Source organism: Erythrolamprus reginae, chromosome 3 (genome assembly GCF_031021105.1).
Source record: "Erythrolamprus reginae isolate rEryReg1 chromosome 3, rEryReg1.hap1, whole genome shotgun sequence".
Classification (NCBI taxonomy): Eukaryota; Metazoa; Chordata; class Lepidosauria; order Squamata; family Dipsadidae; genus Erythrolamprus; species Erythrolamprus reginae.
In genome coordinates this window covers 16,575,817-16,596,928 of record NC_091952.1, presented here as the reverse complement: position 1 = coordinate 16,596,928, position 21,112 = coordinate 16,575,817, and the positions used below count along the sequence as shown (strand labels likewise).

Genomic DNA, 21,112 nt, shown 5'->3' with positions numbered 1-21,112 from the left:
TAAGGGTTTTAACTGTTTTAATATTGGATTTTTATATGCTGTTTTTATTACTGTTGTTAGCCACCCTGAGTCTACGGAGAGGGGCGGCATACAAATCCAATAAGTAAGTAAGTAAGTAAGTAAGTAAGTAAGTAAGTAAGTAAGTAAGTAAATAAATAAATAAATAAATAAATAAAAAGTTACTAGACACAACAAATTCCAAGGTATCTTTTGTTCTGCATCAACTGAAATAAAGGAGAAGCTGGTGTAATCCCTGCCCCGGACTGGGTCTCGTGATGGACTTGCGGGTGTGGGGATGTAGGATGAACCTTAACCTGGGTAGGAATGAAGATGGCGTGACCAGTAACGGGCAGCCAAAATTTTTACTGCCACAATGTGGGTGTGGCTTATTTTGTGGGTGTGCCTTAATGGTCATATGACTGGGTAGGAGTGGCTTTCCAGCCATGTGATCAAGTGGGAGTGGCTTGAATGATCATTATCGTTCAAGTGAACTGTTATGTCCTCAATTTACAACCTTACCAGTGTCGCTCACTGGGGTGACAATTTGCTTCGTGTTTCCTGCGTTCTCCTTCCTGGGTTGCCCCCCCACATCAGGCTGGGTAGCTAGGCGAACGGGTGCTGCCAGAAGCATAAATACTTCCAGCACGGCTTACACCCACGCCTTCTGCTTGCACCTCAGGCAGGAGGTGGCCGCGTGAGGCTGGAGGGGAGCTGGGCAGGAGAGAGGGAAGCTTGTCTGAGGCCAGGAAGGAGGAAAGAGGAAAAAGGCAAGGAGAGCAGATGGAGCAGCAGCAGCAGGGGAAAAAAGGAGAACCGAGCTGAGACCAGTAATCCAGGAAATGACAGCTACTGACCAGCTGGAGCTGTGCACGCATCTTCATTTCCGCCGGTGGAACTGCGTTCCACCCTGTCCTGCCTGCTGCCCACCTCTGGGCATGACCAACATGGCTCTGTTAATAAATCGAACCTTGAGTGAAGGAATTGGACTGGAACCTGATTTTTTCTCAGATGCTATTTGGGGCGCTGACAGAAAGCTTTATAGCTTATTAGATATACATCAATTACCCTGGATTTGTGTCAGTACTCTGCATGGATGTTAGGTAGTGGGTTGCATAAACAGGGTTATGTTGGCTTGCAAGTAGTTTCTCCATTGTAAAGGTCCTCATTTGCATTGAACAGAGGGCCATGCTTGAAGTGGGAAAATCTGGAGCCAGAGTCCAGGAAGCAGTTTGTGACTATGTACAGCCATGTTCTGATAACTCCTGTGATGTAGCTGGAACCAATCATATTGGCCTTTGCCATTCCATTGGATTATTTCAGGGATGTGGAGAGGGAGGATCTGTATCCTCCATAGTATCCTAATGATTGGCTGGGTAGGCGTGGCAAGGGGAGGTCATGTGACTGGGTGGGAGTAAGTGATGTCAGGTTGGCCACGCCCGCCTAGGTTTTGTGGCTCCCAGAGTCGTTTCTCTGTGGGAAACTGGGTCCAAACGGTTTTTTGACTGTTGATGTTTGCCTATCCCTGCTCCATACTAACCTAACCAAGTTTCATGCTCTGGGCAGTCCAGAGCATGATAATATGGTTTTTGAGACCGAAAGATGCCAATGCAATGCAGTGCTATAACTGGCTAGTGTGGGGTTTTATATCCAAATATGTTTGTTTATTGTTTTATTTATTTATTTATTAGATTTGTCTTCAAGTCTTCAGAGAGGGGCGGCATACAAATCTAATAAATAATAATAATAATAATAATAATAATAATAATAATAATGCCGCCCCTCTCCGAAGATTCGGAGCGGCTCATAACGGGAACACAAAATACAAACCCAATGATTAAAAAAGCAGAACAGTTTAAAAAGCCCTTGATTAAAAACATTCATGCAACCCAAACAAACCATACATAAAACGGAGAGGCTAAGGGGAATCAATTTCCCCATGCCTGGTGGCAAAATTGGGTTTTTAGGAGTTTGCGAAAGGCAAGGAGGGTGGGGGCGGTCCTGATCTCCGAAAGGAGTTGATTCCAGAGGGTCCGGGCCACCACAGAGAAGGCTCTTCCCCTGAGTCCCGCCAGACCGCATTGTTTTGTCGACGGGACCCGGAGAAGGCCAACTCTGTGGGACCTAATCGTTCGCTGGGATTTGTGCGGTACTTTTATTCTTTATACAGTTTCCATCTTCCCTCAAAATGTTAACAGAATCTACAATGGTGTAAGAATCAGTATCTCCACCAGATATTCGACAGTCAAGCTGAAACTAATCAACTAAAATTAGCAAACCCCCAAATAAGTTACGCAGACCTAATTCACATATCAAAAGATACAGAGTTAATTAAATCAGGTCTCCCAGAAGCAGCCCAAAAAGCCAACACAATCCTAAGCTGCATCAACAGGGGAATACACTCCAAGACCAGGGAAGTCTTAATACCACTCTACTACGCCCTGGTCAGACCACACCTGAAGTAATGTGTTCAGTTCTGGTCACCACACTTCAAAAGAGACATTGAAACTCTGGAGAAGGTGCAGAAAAGAGCAACCAAAATGATCAGGGGTCTAGAAACCAAGACTTACGAAGAGACACTGCGGGAACTGGGCATGGATAGCCTAGAGAAAAAGGAGGGCCAGAGCGGACATGATAGCAGTCTACAGGTATACGAGGGGTTGCCACAGAGAGGAGGGGATCACTTTATTCTCCAGGGCACTGGAGGACCGGATGAGGAACAACAGCTGGAAGCTGACCAAGGAGAGATTCAACCTGGAAATAAGGGAGAACTTCCTGATGGTCAGAACGATCAACCAGTGGAACAACCTACCAGCGGATGTTGTGAACTCCAATACTCTGGACATTTTTAAGAGGAAATTGGACTGCCATTTGGCTGGGATCAGTGTTCCCTCTAATTTTTTTTTGGGGGGGGGGCGGAAAAGTATAATGTCTGAACGGCAGTCCCTTCGGGACTGGGCGGCACAGAAATAATAAATAAGTAAATAAGTAAGTAAGTAAGTAAGTAAGTAAGTAAGTAAGTAAGTAAGTAAGTAAGTAAGTAAACAAACAAACAAACAAACAAACAAACAAACAAACAAACAAACAAATAAAAAACCCACCCTGTTTTGCCTAGAGAATTTCAAAATAAAATACTGTACTGTGTGTCTATAACAGTGAGCTCATAATAGGGCAACTCTATCAATATCAAAATGCCACTTAAATAGTTGAGCTAGTTTCAAACTAGATTTTGATTTTCTTTCTCTCTTCCTTACTCCCATTCTTTTTCTTTCTCTTTTCCTTCCTCTCTTTTTTCTATCTGTTTCTCTCTCTTCCTCTCTTCCTCTCTCTCTCCTTCCCTCTCACTCTTTCCCTCTCGGCTTCTGGGCAGGTTTGGAAAACTCTGAGTTGATGATGATTTTTAAGTGAGCGATTGCTCACTGCTCAGCTTAGAGGGAACTCTGGGTGGGATGCTATAGGGTTATTATTATTATTATTATTATTATTTATTGGATTTGTATGCCGCCCCTCTCTGCAGACTTGGGGCGGCTAACAACAATGATAAAAAACCAGCATGTTCCTGCTTAGGCAGGGGGTTGGACTTGATGACCAGCATGGTCCCTTCCAATTCTAACAATAAATAAATAAATAAAAAATAAACTGCATGTTCACAAGAACACACCCACACCCATACCAAATATCACTCCAGAATAAGCACATGGATATTTCACCCTGGATAAGCTCCACCGTATAAAATTCGGCTGCTGTACTCCACTTGTCTGCAGCCTGCCCCTAAAGACAAATTATTTTGCTTTTAGGAATAAACATTCTTTTCTCATAGATGTCTGGATCTCATTTATATTTGTTCTGGCACAGCTCCGGCTGAAACCTCAGATTATTCTTCCGACACTAGTTTACCCATTATGTTAACTCACACCGAACAAAGCAGTTTATCACTTAGCACGTGTGATGCCAGCTGTAAAGCAATTAGGGTACAAGCACATTCATTACCCTGCTATTCTATTTCTGAACACACGGGGCGATATTCCCAAAATAACCAGGGCTTCTCTGACCTACTATAAAAAGTCATTTAGAATTACAGTACAGTGGAACCCCGACATAAGAGCTGCTCTACTTAAGAGCAACTCGAGATAAGAGCTGGGAGGGGAGAGATATTTTTGTTCTACTTACAAGCCCAAATTCGAGATACAAGCGCCAAGGAGCTGTCTCCTGAAGCCAAACGCTAACTTCCGCGTTCGGCTTCAGGAGACAGCTGCGAAGCGGCGCGCGTGTTTTAAAAGGTTGCAGCCGGCCTGGGGGGCTCGGGGGGGTGCTTGCAGCTTTCTTTCTTGCTCTTTTTCTTTCTCTCTTTTACCTTCCCTTCCTCTATTTCTTCTTTTCTTTCTCCTTCCCACCTTCTTCCCTCCCTCCCTCCCTCCACTCATTCCTCTCTTACTCTCCCCTTTCATAAGTTTCCTTGCTTCCTTCCTCTGTTCCTGTCCCTTCCCCCTTTCTTTCTTTCTTTCTTTCTTTCTTTCTTTCTTTCTTTCTTTCTTTCTTTCTTGCTTTCTTTCTTGCTTTCTTTCTTGCTCTTTTTCTTTCTCTCTTTTACCTTCCCTTCCTCTATTTCTTCTTTTCTTTCTCCTTCCCACCTTCTTCCCTCCCTCCCTCCCTTCACTCATTCCTCTCTTACTCTCCCCTTTCATAAGTTTCCTTGCTTCCTTCCTCTGTTCCTGTCCCTTCCCTCTTTCCTTCCTTCCTTCCCACCCTCCGTCCATTCATTCACCCATTCCTCTCTTGATCGCTTAAAGCCGGTCCCTGGTGCAAAAAGGGTTGGGGACCTCTGTCCTACAGGATTGGGTGGCAGAGAAGTTGAACATATGTAAATTTAAAAGTTTAAGAAAGTTTACAAGTTAAGTGAAAGAAACTTCATTATTCATTTATATGTACATGTACATTTCTTCATTAAAAACATGTCTTTCTGCATAATTTAGACTAACTTTGTGAGTTTTTTGAGGGCTGGAACCAATTAAAATTATTTACATTAATTCCTATGGGGAAAAGTCGTTCGAGATAAGAGCTGCTCGACTTAAGAGCCCAGGTCCGGAACGAATTAAACTCGTATCTCGAGGTACCACTGTAGTCCCTCGCTATACCGCGCTTCACCTACTGCGGCTTCACTTCATCGCGGGTTTCTGAGGAAGTCGATCGGCAGATTTAAACAGGCTGCCAAACTCGATCGGCAGGTTTTTTAAATAAAAAAAATATCTAAAATTGTAAATACTGTATTTAAATACTGTATCTAAAATAATGTGGGAAGGGTTTATAAACACTTAAAACAATGAAAACTTACCAAACAATTACAATATAAATACTTAAATAAGTACTATCAGTCGATAAATTCCCCATCGCGGATTTCACCTATCGCGGCCAGGTCTGGAACGTAACACCAGCGATAGGTGAGGGACTACTGTATTCAAACAAAACACAGCAAATACTATCTAATATATGAATGTTAAGTTTCATAAGATAGCATGCTTTTTAGAGCCAGTTCGGTCTGGTAGTTAAGGCACCAAGCAGGAGACGGTGAACAGAATAACAGAGAACAGAATAGAATAACAGAGTTGGAAGGGACCTTGGAGGTCTTCTAGTAGTCCAACCCCCTGCTTAGGCAGGAAACCCTACATTGCTTCAGACAAATGGTTATCCAACATCTGCTTAAAAACTTCCAATATTGAAGCATTCACAATTGTTCTAACTTTCAGGAAATGTCTCCTTAGTTCTAGATTGGTTCACTCCTTGATTAGTTTCCACCCATTGCTTCTTGTTCTACCCCCAGGTGCTCTGGAGAATTGTTTGACTCCCTCTTCTTTGTAGTAGCCATTAAACTAGACAGACCTAGTTCCTGCAAGTTCCCTCAACATGGTCAAACTATTTACTAAGTCTGACTCTTTACTCCCACTTATAACTGTATGACAGTAACTTGTTGCTTGTATCCTTAAGATTTTTTATTAATGTTGGCTGTTTCCTCATTGCTTATTTGACCCCTATGACATACATTAAGTGTTGTACCTCATGATTCTTGACAAATTTATTTATTTATTTATTGGATTTGTATGCTGCCCTTCTCCGTAGACTCGGGGCGGCTAACAACAGTAATAAAAAAAAAATCATATAAATCCAATACTAAAAACAATTAAAAACCCTTATTGTAAAAACCAAACATCCCTACAAACATAACATGCATAAATTGTAAAGGCCTAGGGGGAAAGAATATCTGACGGCAGATGGGTTTTAAGGAGCTTACGAAAGGCAAGGAGGGTGGGGGCAATTCTAATCTCTGGGGGGAGTTGGTTCCAGAGGGCAGGGGCCGCCACAGAGAAGGCTTTTCCCCTGGGGCCTGCCAAACGACATTGTTTTGTTGACGGGACCCGGAGAAGGCCCACTCTGTGTATATTTTTTATGTACACTGAGAGCATATGCACCAAAGACAAATTCCTTGTGTGTCCAATCACCCTTGGCAAATAAAGAATTCTATTATATTCTATTCATTCAAGTCCCACCTTGGCTATGAAAGCCAGCTCGGTAACTTTGGGCCAGTCCTGTTTTCTCAGCCCAATTCACCCCACAGAGTTGTTGTGGGGAAAATAGAAAGGGAAAGATGTGTTGACTATGTTTGCTGCCTTGAGTTATTTGTAAAGATAATACAGGCAGGATACAAATACATACCTAACAATAAGCTTGAATAAAATATGAACACCTATAGCTCTGAATAGTATTCCATTTGCTTAATAATTCTTGTGCATTACTTTAATCTTATTAATCTTTTAAAAAAGCCTACCAGTAATTTACACACTACACTAAGCCACAATAAGTTAACCATAATTAGTAGATTCACATAACATACTACGTTATATCCCAATGGCTGAGTTAACACAATGCTAATTCCAAATTAAACAAACCACATTATGGCTTAATTTCAATGCACACCTAGCCCATATATATCTTGTTAAAACATATTACCTAATAGAATAACCCAGCTTGCAGAATTACCTGAAACTTCCAAGACACCAAATGATGACTGACAAATTTTTACCACAAATGGTATCTTTCTTTTATTCTCCCAGATCAAGAACAATACGCAAAGGCAACTTTTGATTGGCCAGAGTAACTGTCTGTTCTATTTTAGATACCTGCCCACATTTCTTCCCTTAAAGGTAGATGGATTTGGTCCTCCTTTGCATTACAGTACATCACTTTTGCTGGCCGCACAGAGTAGTAGCCACTAGAGGGCGGAGCCGCACTGTCTATTCCTCATAAGCAACTTCCTCTTAGCGGTGGTGAAATGCTGTTGCAGTGATAATTTGCGACTTTGCCCTTATTATTTAGGGTTCATAGAAACTATGTTCAGGCGTTAGCCAATTTGTTTTGTAACTTTGCTGGCCAGGATGGTTATAAAACAGAGGCTATAAAAGTTAGTTATAAAACAGAAGTTATAAAAGTTAGTTACAAAACAGTGTTTTGTCATTATGCTCAACGCACCATTTTAGGGCCTCTGAAAATCAAATTATGGCTCGAAATTCAACATGAGTTTTGCTGCCTGGATGAGTCTGCGGTTGTCTTGCACACCTTTAAAAAAACCCACCCTGTTATGTTCTGAGAAGCTGTAAAGTTTTCACTCCAGTCCGACAAGGAAGTAGAGCAGGGAAATTCTGATTGGCTCCTTCCCAAAGGGGCTCCCTATTTAAACCCTGCCACAAGCAGGCAGGGGCTGATGTTTGCTCACTATAACCCATAAAGAGCTGAAGTTTCGCAGCAGCAGAACAGATAGCTATGCAAAATAGCTCCAGCCGCAGCCAAACTTGAAAAAAATTATACATAGGAAGCATTTTTCTATGCTAGAGCAAATCATTTGTCAGCCTGACACCGAAAAGGAAAGAGATTCATATTTTACTTTTTCTTTTTTCTTTTTTTAAAAAAAACCCCTTTGGGGATAATTTTTGACAGCCTCCCAATTTTCTTGGCTAAATGCTTTTTTAAAAACGTAATTCAGAGAATTTATATGTTTTGAGTAATCTTTGGATAGGCTTGGATTTAGATAGGAAAAGTCAGGTGTTCCTCCTCCTCCTCCCCTGAACCCTTCACCAGAAACTTTTTTCTCTTCTCTTCTCTCCTCTCTCTTCTCCTTCCTATTTTCCTTTATCTTTCCTTTATCTTCCTTCCTTCCTTCCTATCTCTCTCTTTCTGTCTCTCCCTCCCTCCCCCTCTCAGGGATCTGCAATCTTAAACACTCAAAAAGCCATTTGGACCCATTTCCTACCGAAATGAAAACACTGGGAGCCACAAAACCTGGGTGGGCGTGGTCAACTTGACAACACTCCCTCCCTCACAGTCACATGACTCCCTAGCCACACCTACCCAGCAGGTCATTAGAACGGAGAATCAGTTGTTAAAAACACCAGGAGCCACAAAAAACTTTTGACATCTGTCTCTCTCTCTCCTTCCCTCGTTCCCTCCCTCCCTCATCCAACCAACCATGTTTTTGAACCATGGACCTGTTTTATTTAAGCGAAACATCTTCAAAGGAAAACCAGAAAGTCCCGTTACTTCTTGACTTGAATGATTGAGAATCTCCATAGATAACTGTCTACAAGAAATCTCCATCTAGAAATTGCTGGGGCTTTCAGTAGCTGATATCTTTTTGTAGGTGAGGTCTCCAGAACTGGAATACTGTGTTCAGTTCTGGAGACCTCACCTACAAAAAGATATTGACAAAATTGAACGGGTCCAAAGAAGGGCTACAAGAAGGGTGGAAGGTCTTAAGCATAAAACGTATCAGGAAAGACTTAATGAACTCAATCTGTATAGTCTGGAGGACAGAAGGAAAAGGGGGGACGTGATCGAAACATTTAAATGTGTTAAAGGGTTAAATAAGGTCCAGGGGGGAAGTGTTTTTAATAGGAAAGTGAACACAAGAACAAGGGGACACAATCTGAAGTTAGTTGGGGGAAAGATCAAAAGCAACATGAGAAAATATTATTTTACTGAAAGAGTAGTAGATCCTTGGAACAAACTTCCAGCAGACGTGGTAGATAAATCCACAGTAACTGAATTTAATCATGCCTGGGATAAACATTTATCCATCCTAAGATAAAATACAGAAAATAGTATAAGGGCAGACTAGATGGACCATGAGGTCTTTTTCTGCCGTCAGACTTCTATGTTTCTATGTTTCTATAACTGAACCGAAAGAACAGAATTGTCAGATCTGAAGTGTTAGATTCCTATTAGAAGTGGTTGCCAGAATATATATGCATTGTCAGATTGCATATTCTAAAGAAAACATAGAGAGAAAAGATACAGTAGTCCCTCGCTATACCGCGCTTCACCTACTGCGGCTTCACTTCATCGTGGGTTTCTGAGGAAGTCGATCGGCAGATTTAAACAGCCCGCCGAATTCGATCGGCAGGTTTTTAAAAAAAATAAAAAAAATCTAAAATTGTAAATACTGTATTTAAATACTGTATCTAAAATAAATACTGTGTGGGAAGGGTTTATAAACACTTAAAACAATGAAAACTTACCAAATAATTACAATATAAATACTTAAATAAGTACTATCAGTCGATAAATTCCCCATCGCGGATTTCACCTATCGCGGCCAGGTCTGGAACGTAACACCAGCGATAGGTGAGGGACTACTGTATTCCTTTTCTTCTTATTTTACCTCTCAACCAAAGTAAAGAAGAAGCATACTTGCATTTAGATTCTTGACTCTGAATTCAGATGAAGCATGATTTCAAATTGGAATAGAATAGATGCTGGATGAAATAGAAATTAAAACATGCCTCATTTTCTAGAGACTTTAGGCATACATTAAATGGTTATCTAGAAAATGTAGCATTAGATCGTGCTGTGATTTTCATCACTAACTATCCAAAATATCTTAGTGGCTTGTATGGACATGTTTTAAATATTTTTTAAACATTTTTTTGGGCATAGCATGATGCTATATAGAAGCAAAATCATCATGTCAATCTGCAATTTATGACAGAGTGTCTGTATAGGAGGAATGTTGGGCAGATGATCACTGAAAATCATCAAACCTTATGATGATTCAGAAGTACATGTAGTTATAAAATATTGAGATGAATTTGCTTTGAAAAAAAACCCCTATCCCTCTTCTTTGGAAAAATACAGCTTTGTGCCTAGTCTGTTTTCTTTTTTCTTTAGAATGTTTTAAAATAATGCCAACTACAACTGTCGGTTTTAAAATCTGCATTCTTGAACAAGTGGGTTTTTTTCCTGTTGCAAGGAATTCAAATCAAAGTAATAAATTAGCCTTGTTTGACCAAGACAATCCTTTCAAGATGCAGCGTTTTCTTTAGCAGATGTAGTCACCAGATGTCTGAAGAAACATCTGTGGTGAAAATAGTTTTGATGTCCAAATTATGCACACAGATGACACCCAGATGGAGGCTGGTCTCTTCTTTTGAAGACAAAGTTTGGCCCACTCCGGAAGGAATTCCTCTTACTTTCTAAGAAGCCTCCATTGCAGGTCCTGATTTAAAGGGATGCTTTTCAAATTGTAAATAAGAAGAAATATCTTTCACACTTTTGCAGAACACTGGGCTAAATAATTTTCCTCGCTGTTCCCATTTATATCTGTTCTTCCTTTAAGCTAAAGGAAGGCCTTGGTAAGGCCACACTTGGGAGTACTGCATTCAGTTTTGGTCCCCACGATGCAAAAAGGATGTTGAAACTCTAAAAAAAGCGACAAAGATGGTTAAGGGACTGGAGGCTAGGCTTGGTAGGGAAGGTTTGCCTATTTGCCGATGACTCTAAAGTGTGCAATAGGGTTGATATTCCTGGAGGGGTCTGTAATATGGTAAATGATTTAGCTTTACTAGATAAATGGTCAAAGCAATGGAAACTTCAGTTTAATGTTTCCAAATGTAAAATAATGCACTTGGGGAAAAGGAATCCTCAATCTGAGTATTGCATTGGCAGTTCTGTGTTAGCAAAAACTTCAGAAGAGAAGGATTTAGGGGTAGGGATTTCTGACAGTCTCAAAATGGGTGAGCAGTGTGGTCGGGCGATAGGAAAAGCAAGTAGGATGCTTGGCTGCATAGCTAGAGGTATAACAAGCAGGAAGAGGGAGATTGTGAAATTGAACGGGTCCAAAGACGGGCTACAAGAATGGTGGAAGGTCTTAAGCATAAAACGTATCAGGAAAGACTTAATGAACTCAATCTGTATAGTCTGGAGGACAGAAGGAAAAGGGGGACATGATCGAAACATTTAAATATGTTAAAGGGTTAAATAAGGTTCAGGAGGGAAGTGTTTTTAGTAGGAAAGTGAACACAAGAACAAGGGGACACAATCTGAAGTTAGTTGGGGGAAAGATCAAAAGCAACGTGAGGAAATATTATTTCACTGAAAGAGTAATAGATCCTTGGAACAAACTTCCAGCAGACGTGGTTGGTAAATCCATAGTAACTGAATTTAAACATGCCAGGGATAAACATATAGCCATCCTAAGATAAAACACAGGAAATAGTATAAGGGCAAACTAGATGGACCATGAGGTCTTTTTCTGCCGTCAGTCTTCTATGTTTCTATATGAAGAACGGTTGCAGGAACCGGGCATGGCTAGTTTAATGAAAAGAAGGACCAGGGGAGACATGATAGCAGTCTTCCAGTATCTCGGGGGTTGCCACAAAGAAGAGGGAATCAATCTATTCTCCAAAGCACCTGAGGATAGAACAAGAAGCAATGGGTGGAAGCTGAACAAGGAAAGAACAACTTAGAACTAAGGAGAAATTTCCTGACAGTTAGAACATTAATCTGTAGAAGGGCTTGCCTCCAGAAGTTGTGAACGCTCCAATACTGGAAGTTTTAAAGAAGATGTTGGATAACCATTTGTCTGAAGTAGTGTTGGGTTTCCTGCCTAGGCAGGGGGTTGGACTAGAAGACCTTGAAAATGTCCAAAGATACTTCACCAGAAGAGCCCTTCACTCCTCCACTCGAAATAGAATACTCTACGAAAGTAGACTAACAATCCTAGGTCTAGAAAGCTTAGAACTACGATGCCTAAAACACGATCTAAGTATTGCCCACAAGATCATATGCTGCAACGTCCTGCCTGTCAATGACTACTTCAACTTCAACTGCAACAACACAAGAGCACATAACAGATTCAAACTTAATATTAACCGCTCCAAACTTGACTGCAAAAAATATGACTTTAGCAATCGAGTTGTCGAAGCGTGGAATTCATTACTGGACTCTGTAGTGTCAACCCCTAACCCCCAACATTTTTCCCTTAGACTATCCACGATTGACCTCTCCAGGTTCCGAAGAGGTCAGTAAGGGGCGTACATAAGTGCACCAGTGTGCCTTCCGTCCCCTGTCCAATTGTCTCTCCTTTATCTCATATATCTTTTCTTCCTTTCATATATCTTCTCCCCTATTTTTATATCTCTTCTTCTATCCTTTTCTTTATATATATATATTACTACTTGTCTATTCTCTTCAATGTGTATTGTGTATTGGACAAAATAAAATAAATAAATAAATAAATAAATAAAATAAATAAATAAGGTCCCTTCCAACTCTATTGTTATTGTTTAAATCAGAAGTAGTCATGGACAATCCAGAGGCTGCAAGTTGGTGCGGGCTTTTTCCAATTAGCCCTGTGCGGTGTGGTGGTGGTGGTAGTGGGTTTGGTATCTACTTTGGTAAGCCATCTCTGACTGGTTCACCTCTCATGTTCATGTAGCTTTTTAGCTTTTGCTCAGTGTGTTGTGGGAACAGCCGCTGTGCACGGTGAAACATGGTTTAAGGCAAGAGCGTACAACTTTTAAGGGCATCGAAAGACCTGAATGGCTAGTTATACCACAAGTGGTTGAAGCTTCTTGAAAAGTTTGAAAAAGGGACGATGGTGGGGATTCTATATTAAATATTATTTTAATTAAAATGATTGTGTTGAGTTCCGATATTGAAGAGACAGATGACAGACAGCCCTGCCTTCATCTAACACAGTTTTCAAAGTCAAGTCGGCCCTCGATAGCAACTTCTTTTGTAAGCTTATGTCTCGAATGCCTCGAACAAATCGACCTAGTAACGTATCTACCGGACTCTGTAGTATCATCCCTTAACCCTCAACACTTTACCCTTAGACCTGTCTCTTTGGGTTTCTGGTAGAAATTTAGCAATTACAAATAACTCTTATTAAATGCATCATTGCATGAATAAAGAAACTCCATTTATTTCTCTGCTCTCCTGTAATTCAGACATTTCCATACAGGCACTCAGTCCCTTATCTCTCTTAGCTGCATTCCTCACATTCCTTCTCCTGCTCCACTTAACAAGATTTATTTTCCCACAGAATACTTTTGCTTACTTTAGCGTGGCAAAAACACATCCATTTTCCCTTCGGCAACGTTGAAACTCCACCCTTCTTCTCCACTGACCCCCTGACGTGCCAAATACATCACTACAGTATTTAACCCATTCCTCTCCTTAATATCTTCTTCCAGACCTCTGTTCTCTACGTTTTTGGGCCCTTCTGAATTTAGGGTTAACCCAGTGAGCGTCTGATTCTCCCTCGCTAGATCCTGAACTCATAGCCCCATCCTGTGGCTGGCCTCCCACTTGTTCTACTACCTGTAACCCCGGGGCCCCCACTAATTCATAAACACTATCTGAATCCGAGTCCTCAATATCTTCGTCATCCTCCAACTGGTCAGGAGTATGTACAACACTCTCCAGTTTCCTAAGAGGTCAGTAAGGGTCGTACGTAAGCGCACTAGAGTGCCTTCTGTCCCCTGTCCTAAAGTCTCTCCTATACAGTGATACCTCGTCTTACAAACGCCTCGTCATACAAACTTTTCAAGATACAAACCCGGGGTTTAACATTTTTTTGCCTGTTCTTACAAACTATTTTCACCTTACAAACCCACCACCGTGGGATACCCTGCCTCCAGACCTCCATTGCCAGTGAAGCACCCATTTTTGTGCTGCTGGGATTCCCCTGAGGCTTCCCTCTATGGGAAATCCCACCTCCGGACTTCCGTGTTTTTGTGATGCTGCAGGGAATCCCAGCAGCACAAAAACAGGTGCTTCGCTGGCAACGGAAGTCCAGTCCGGAGGTGGGGTTTCCCATGGACGGGAGCCTCAGGGGAATCCCAGCAGCGCAAAAATGGGCGCTTCGGCTGGCAAAAGGGGTGAATTTTGTGCTTGCACACATTAATCACTTTTCCATTGATTCCTATGGAAAACATTGTTTCGTCTTACAAACTTTTCACCTTAAGAACCTTGTCCCGGAACCAATTAAGTTTGTAAGACAAGGCATCACTGTATCTCCTATATCTTCTCTACTATATCTCTATAAGCTTCATTGTATATTATTGTGTATTGGACAAAATAAATAAATAAATAAAAATCTCCCAGGAAAGCATTAAATTGGCAGTGGGTTGCTGCTCGCCTTAAGGCTGTCTCATAATCATATATGCTCTCTCCTTCCTGCTGCACTCTCTCACTGAATTTGTAGCGGCTGACCACCTTTCAAGGAACTGGGTCGAAATGCTTCTGCAGGGGTTCCTTTAGAACCATCCCGGCAACCGTGTTGGTGGTCTCAGGTTTAGATAAGGCTACCGCAACCTTTGGACCACAGTGACTTAAGAACATTGCTCTTTTTCGATTGTCTGGGAAGTCCTGGAAGTTATTGATGTAATTCGCGATTACATCACAAGCAACTGTGTCCTCTTCGCTGACGATGTAAAACTCTTCAACACCACCGATAACACAACTACTCTCCAAAAAGACCTTGACGCTGTTTCTAACACATGGCAACTCCAAATCCCAACTAGCAAATGCTCTGTCCTACACATTGGGAAGAAGAATCTGAACTCCAAATACGAACTGAATAATCAAATTATCACAGATAATCCCCACTCGGTTAAAGACCTTGGTATACTAATAACTAAAGATTTAAGTGCCAAAGCCCACTGCAACAATATAGCCAAGAAGGCTTCAAGAGTTGTAAACCTAATCCTATGTCGCTTCTGTTCTGGCAATCTCACACTACTTACCAGAGCTTACAAAACTTTTGCCAGACCCATCCTGGAATACAGCTCATCTGTTTGGAACCCATATCGCATCTCAGACATTAACACCCTTGAAAATGTCCAAAGATACTTCACCAGAAGAGCCCTTCACTCCTCCACTCGAAATAGAATACCCTAGGAGACCAGACTTTCAATCCTGGGCCTAGAAAGTTTAGAACTAAGATTCCTTAAACAAGATCTAAGTATTGCCCACAAGATCATATGCTGCAACATCCTGCCTGTCGGCGACTACTTCAGCTTCAACCACAACAACACAAGAGCACACAACAGATTTAAACTTAATATTAACCGCTCCAAACTTGACTGTAAAAAATATGACTTCAGTAACCGAGTTGTCGAATAGTGGAACTCATTACCGGACTCCATAGTGTCATCCCCATACCCCAACACTTTACCGTTAGATTATCTACAGTTGACCTATCCAGATTCTTAAGAGGTCAGTAAGGGGCGAGTACAAGTGCACTAGAGTGCCTTCCATTCCCTGTCCTATTGCTCTCCTATATCTCCTATACCTTTCTTCTATTGCTATATCTCTTCTTCTATTCTTTCATTGATATGTTCTATTACTATACCTTCTTTTATTATTTCTTAGATATATTTTACTATGAGTATCTCCTCTATAACCTTCATCATGTATTTTACTATGTGTATATTGATATATACCCACTAAAACCCTCATTGTGTATTGGACAAAATAAATAAATAAAATGAAATGTAATTTTCCCAGGTTACTCCAGCTTGTTTGAAAGGTGTTGGTGGATGTATGAACATTGTAGCTTCTGTTGCACTCTTTCTCTTTGTTCCGCTTTTGAATTTGGCGTCTTGCATTCCCCACTTCCTTCTGGCCAGACTGGATTCCTTTGCCTTGGTTTTTAAAACTCTTCAGCACCCGACCGTCTTCGCCAATGTTGAGTTCCGATACTCAAGAGACAGGAGACTGGTGGAGTGACTTCAGCTCTTTAGTAGGTTACAGGGAGTAACTTCCAGCAGCAGTATATATTTCTATGATATATTTTACTATGAGTATATCCTCTGTAACCTTCATGGTGTATTGGACAAAATCAATCAATAAAAAATAAATAAATGTACAAAAGGCAGGGGGTTTAAATAGGGTGTCAATCCAGCAGGGAACCAACAGAGTTTTCTTACCTTCCTTGCCTGTTGAACTGGAGTAAAAACTTCCCAGCATAATAGATTGCATTGTGAAATGTTAATGCGTGTACACAATGATTCTTGTTCCATTATATATAGTATATACCAGCGACGGTGAATCTTTTTTCCTTCATGTGTGAGTGCCGATACCATAATGCATTGTCGCTCTCACATGTCTGGTGGGGGGGACGCAGTGGGGTAGTGAAAATGGAGCTCCCCTCCAGAGCACCCAATTTGCACCGAAATAAGTTGAAAGAAAATGCAGGGTGTCCTGCATAAGCCACGCCCACAGTGTGGTAGTAAAATTTTTGGTAGCCCATCACTGCACATGTCCCACCCCCTGCACATGTATGCACGACCCCCCCCATGCCAGCAGTCAGTCAGATGTCAGTCAGAATGTGGCATTTTTATCCACCTACCGAGTCCTTTTCAAGGATCTGCCATAGGTAGCTGTGAATGTTTGAAGGTGTTAAAGGTGTATTCATTTATTTATTTATTTATTTATTTATTGGATTTGTATGCCGCCCCTCTCCGTAGACTCGGGGCGGCTAACAACAGTAATAAAAACAGCATGTAAATCCAATACTAAAACAACTAAAAAACCCTTATTGTAAAACCAAACATCCATGCAAACAGACATACCATGCATAAATTGTAAAGGCCTAGGGGGAAAGAATATCTCAATTCCCCCATGCCTGACAGCAGAGGTGGGTTTTAAGGAGCTTACGAAAGGTGAGGAGGGTGGGGGCAATTCTAATCTCTGGGGGGGGGGGAGTTGGTTCCAGAGGGCCGGGGCCGCCACAGAGAAGGCTTTTCCCCTGGGCCCCGCCAAACGACATTGTTTTGTTGACGGGACCCGGAGAAGGTCTACTCTGTGGGACCTAACCGGTCACTGGGATGTAAGCTGTTGCAAGTAAAACTGCCTTTTGCAATTGACTGGTGGTGATTTTGTCAATGCCAATGGTGTTCAAGTGGTGCTCAGGTTGTTTTTATTATTATTATTATTGTAAGCCGTCTAGAATCAGAAGATCATAATTATATCTTCTGGTCATACATTTCACAGTTTAATTATGTATTATATGAAGAAGTACTTTCAGCTTCATTGGACAATCTTGTCATAGATATTGAGTGATGTCCACATTCTATGTCCATGTTCTTCACACTAATATTGATCTTGTTTACACTTCAGTCACATTGACCCATAGTCACCCCTTTCATGAGCTAAAGCCCTTCATGGCATCGGAGCAGAATATCTCCGGGACTGCCTTCTGCCGCACGAATCCCAGCGACCGGTTAGGTCCCATAGAGTTGGCCTTCTCTGGGTCCTGTCGACAAAACAATGTCATCTGGCAGGACCCAGGGGAAGAGCCTTCTCTGTGGTGGCCCTGACCCTCTGGAATCAACTTCCCCTGGAGATCAGGATTGCCCCCACCCTCCTTGCCTTTTGTAAACTCCTTAAAATCCACCTTGGTCGTCAGGCATGGGGAAATTGATTCCCCTGGGCCGCTTCCATTTTATGTATGGTTTGTATGAGATGTATGGTTGTTTTTTATATTAAGGGTTTATATTGGATTTTTAATGGTTTCTGTTGTGAACCGCCCCGAGTCTTCGGAGAGGGGCGGCATACAAATCTAAAAAATAATAATAAAATAATAATAAAGAATCTTAAATATTTTAGGCATTTTTCATAAAGATGTCAAGGCTCCCAGATCATAATTTAGATTACTAACTTCTCTCTTTTGTGCAGTTTCTTGAGGTATTTTTTCAAACATATGAATTAGAACTACACATGTTATTCTAGGTGTGTAGAAGGGGAAGTAATTTACCCAAATCTACTTCACATAACCTCCAGATTATTTAATGGGACACACACATTATAGTGTTATAATTATCATTATTGGGAAATTGTCTTGAGTATAATGTACCTTGGGTTATTTTTGATTCTTATTCATGGTGCCTACAAACGTTTAAGAAGACCATAACATTTGTCTCTTGGTGGGGGGGGGGGAGGCATTCCTTTTAGAGCTGAAGTCAAATTCAAATTGACCTCCCTCCCCTCAGTGGAATATTCCTTCAGTCAGCCTCCTTGTTTTTGCTCTAGAATGTTCCATCGCGAAAAGAGAAAACAGGTTGCATTCACATGTGTTTATATTACGCACAGAAGACCAGAAGGTCTTACGTAGGTGGCAAATAACTTTCTTAACTGGTGAATTTTTTATCTCGGTTTGGGGATGACACATCGTTTCAATTAAAAAGTGACTCATTGTGCCTGAAATGAAATGTACACATTGCATGATTCACCCACCAAAAGCTCCCTTTTGATAAAGCTGTTCCTCAGTTATAGAAATGAGCTGCATTACATTAATGTGTATGAAAATCTTTTGCTGCCCCCCCTTCAGTCGGAATTTTATCTATCTATCTATCTATCTATCTATCTATCTATCTATCTATCTATCTATCTATCTTATCTATCTTATCTATCTGTCTTCTTTCTATCTCTCATTTCTCTCTCTCTCTCTCTCTCTATATATATATATATCTTATCTATCTATCTATCTATCTATCTATCTATCTATCTATCTATCTATCTATCTATCTATCTATCTATCTATCTATCTATCTATATCTATCTATCATCTACCTACCTACCTACCTACCTACCTATCTATTGGATTTGTATGCCGCCCCCTTTCCGTAGAGTAGGGGCAGCTAACAACAGTGATAAAAAAACAGCATATAACAATCCAATACTAAAACAACTAAAAAACCCTTATTATAAAACCAAACATACACACAAACATACCATGCGTAAATTGTAAAGGCCTAGGGGGAAAGAATATCTCAGTTCCCCCATGCCTGACGGCAAAGGTGGGTTTTAAGAAGCTTACGAAAGGCGAGGAGGGTGGGGGCAATTCTAATCTCTGGGGGGAGTTGGTTCCAGAGGGCCGGGGCCACCACAGAGAAGGCTCTTCCCCTGGGTCTCACCAGACAACATTGTTTAGTTGACGGGACCCGGAGAAGGCCCACTCTGTGGGACCTAACTGGTCGCTGGGATTCGTGCAGCAGAAGGCGGTCCCTGAGGTAATCTGGTCCGGTGCCATGAAGGGCTTTATAGGTCATAACCAACACTTTGAATTGTGACCGGAAACTGATCGGCAACCAATGCAGACTGCGGAGTATTGGTGTAACATGGGCATATTTGGGGAAGCCCATGACTGTTCTCGCAGCTGCATTCTGCACAAGCTGAAGTTTCCGAAAACTTTTCAAAGGTAGCCCCATGTAGAGAGCATTACAGTAGTCGAGCCTTGAGGTGATGAGGGCATGAGTGACTGTGAGCAGTGACTCCCGGTCCAAATATGATAAACTAAAATACCGAGAAAATTAAGCATGCAATAATCTGATCAATTTTTCATAGAAATCATATATCTCTCTCTTCCCTCCCTCAGAGGGGGCTACTGTTGCAGCCCCATCTGACATGCACACAAAGCAAACTGACAAACACCATAAACACATGACCAGACCACAAACTCGCAGCCAAACCAAAATTGTTACACCCCAGACACACATTACAAAACAGCTAAGTAGTCTGCATGCTCCAACTTCTCAGGATATCACCCCCAATCCACAAACATCAACTAATCAGCATACATCAATTACATCAATGACCCCAGGTGTATATATATACAGTATTGGGTTTCTAAGTGGGAGGCAAAAAAATCTTGAAACACGGTTCTTATCTAGAAAAGTTGGTAAGTAGAGGCGTTTGTAGGTAGAGTGGTATGTCTCTAGGAATTTCCTGGGAGGAAACAGGGCCTCCAGCCTCGCTGTGGTTTCCCCAATCGCATGCATTATTTGCTTTTACAATGATTCCTATGGGGAAAATTGCTTCTTCTTACAAACGTTTCTACTTAAGAACCTGGGGCTTCTCCCTGCCTTTTCCAGCCCTGTTTCTTCCCAGGAGATTCCTAGAGAGGCCCCACTGAGGTTTCTCCCTGGTTTCTCCCAGTTTCGGAGGCTTGGTTTTGTAAGTGGAAAATGGTTATTGAGAAGAGGCAAAAATAATCTTGAACACCCAGTTCTTATCTAGAAAAGTTCGTAAGTAGAAGCGTTCGTAGGTAGAGGCACCACTGTACTGGTATTAGGTAGGACGCGTGTCCTGCGGTAGGGCACAGTTTGGGGATGGCAGGGCGGTTGGGGTGGGTGGTGAGACACGTGTCGGTGGAGAGTTGGGGCATGTGAAATGTTTACTTCCTCCTAGAGGGGCATAACAGAAAATAATTGAAGAGCACTGCTATAGGTTTGTGTGATTTCTGACAATTACTCTATTAATAATAATAATAATAATAATAATAATAATAATAATAATAATTTATTGGATTTGTATGCCGCCCCTCTCCGTAGACCTGGGGTGGTTAACAACAATGATAAAAACAGCATGTGACAATCCAATAATAAAAAAACTAAAAACCCTTATTATAAAACCAAACATACACACAGACATACCATGCATATCTTGTAATGGCCTAGGGGGAAGGAATATCTCAACTCCCCCATGGCTGGCAGTATAAATGAGTCTTGAGTAGTTTACGAAAGACAGGGAGGGTGGGGGCAATTCTAATCTCCGGGGGAAGTTGGTTCTAGAGGGCCGGGGCCGCCACAGAGAAGGCTCTTCCCCTGGGGCCCATCAAACAACATTGTTTAGTCGACCGGACCCGGAGAAGGCCAACTCTATTCCTCTGCAGCCTATTCGCATATTTCCAAGTACAGTATCTCCCTATATCTATAGACAGATTTGTAGGAGGCTGTAAAGACAAAGAAAATTCATGTTCTCTTAATGTTTGTTCCACTCACAG

General features: G+C 41.5%; 1 protein-coding gene across 5 annotated transcripts in view; it reads right to left on the bottom strand.

Moving 5' to 3' along the window:
- Nucleotides 1–21,112, bottom strand: part of LOC139163624 (aurora kinase B-B-like) — a 90,754-nt gene that overhangs the window by 15,749 nt on the left and 53,893 nt on the right. For 2 of the 5 annotated variants that reach the window (XM_070744537.1, XM_070744538.1), the window contains exon 1: nt 7,030–7,127. The exons of 1 other annotated variant lie outside the window; for it this stretch is intronic. The gene's annotated coding sequence lies outside the window, so the exon portion shown is untranslated. Of the gene's footprint in view, nt 1–6,999; nt 7,295–21,112 lie in introns of those variants that run through there. 2 more of the 5 variants (XM_070744534.1, XM_070744536.1) reach the window with 2 other exon arrangements.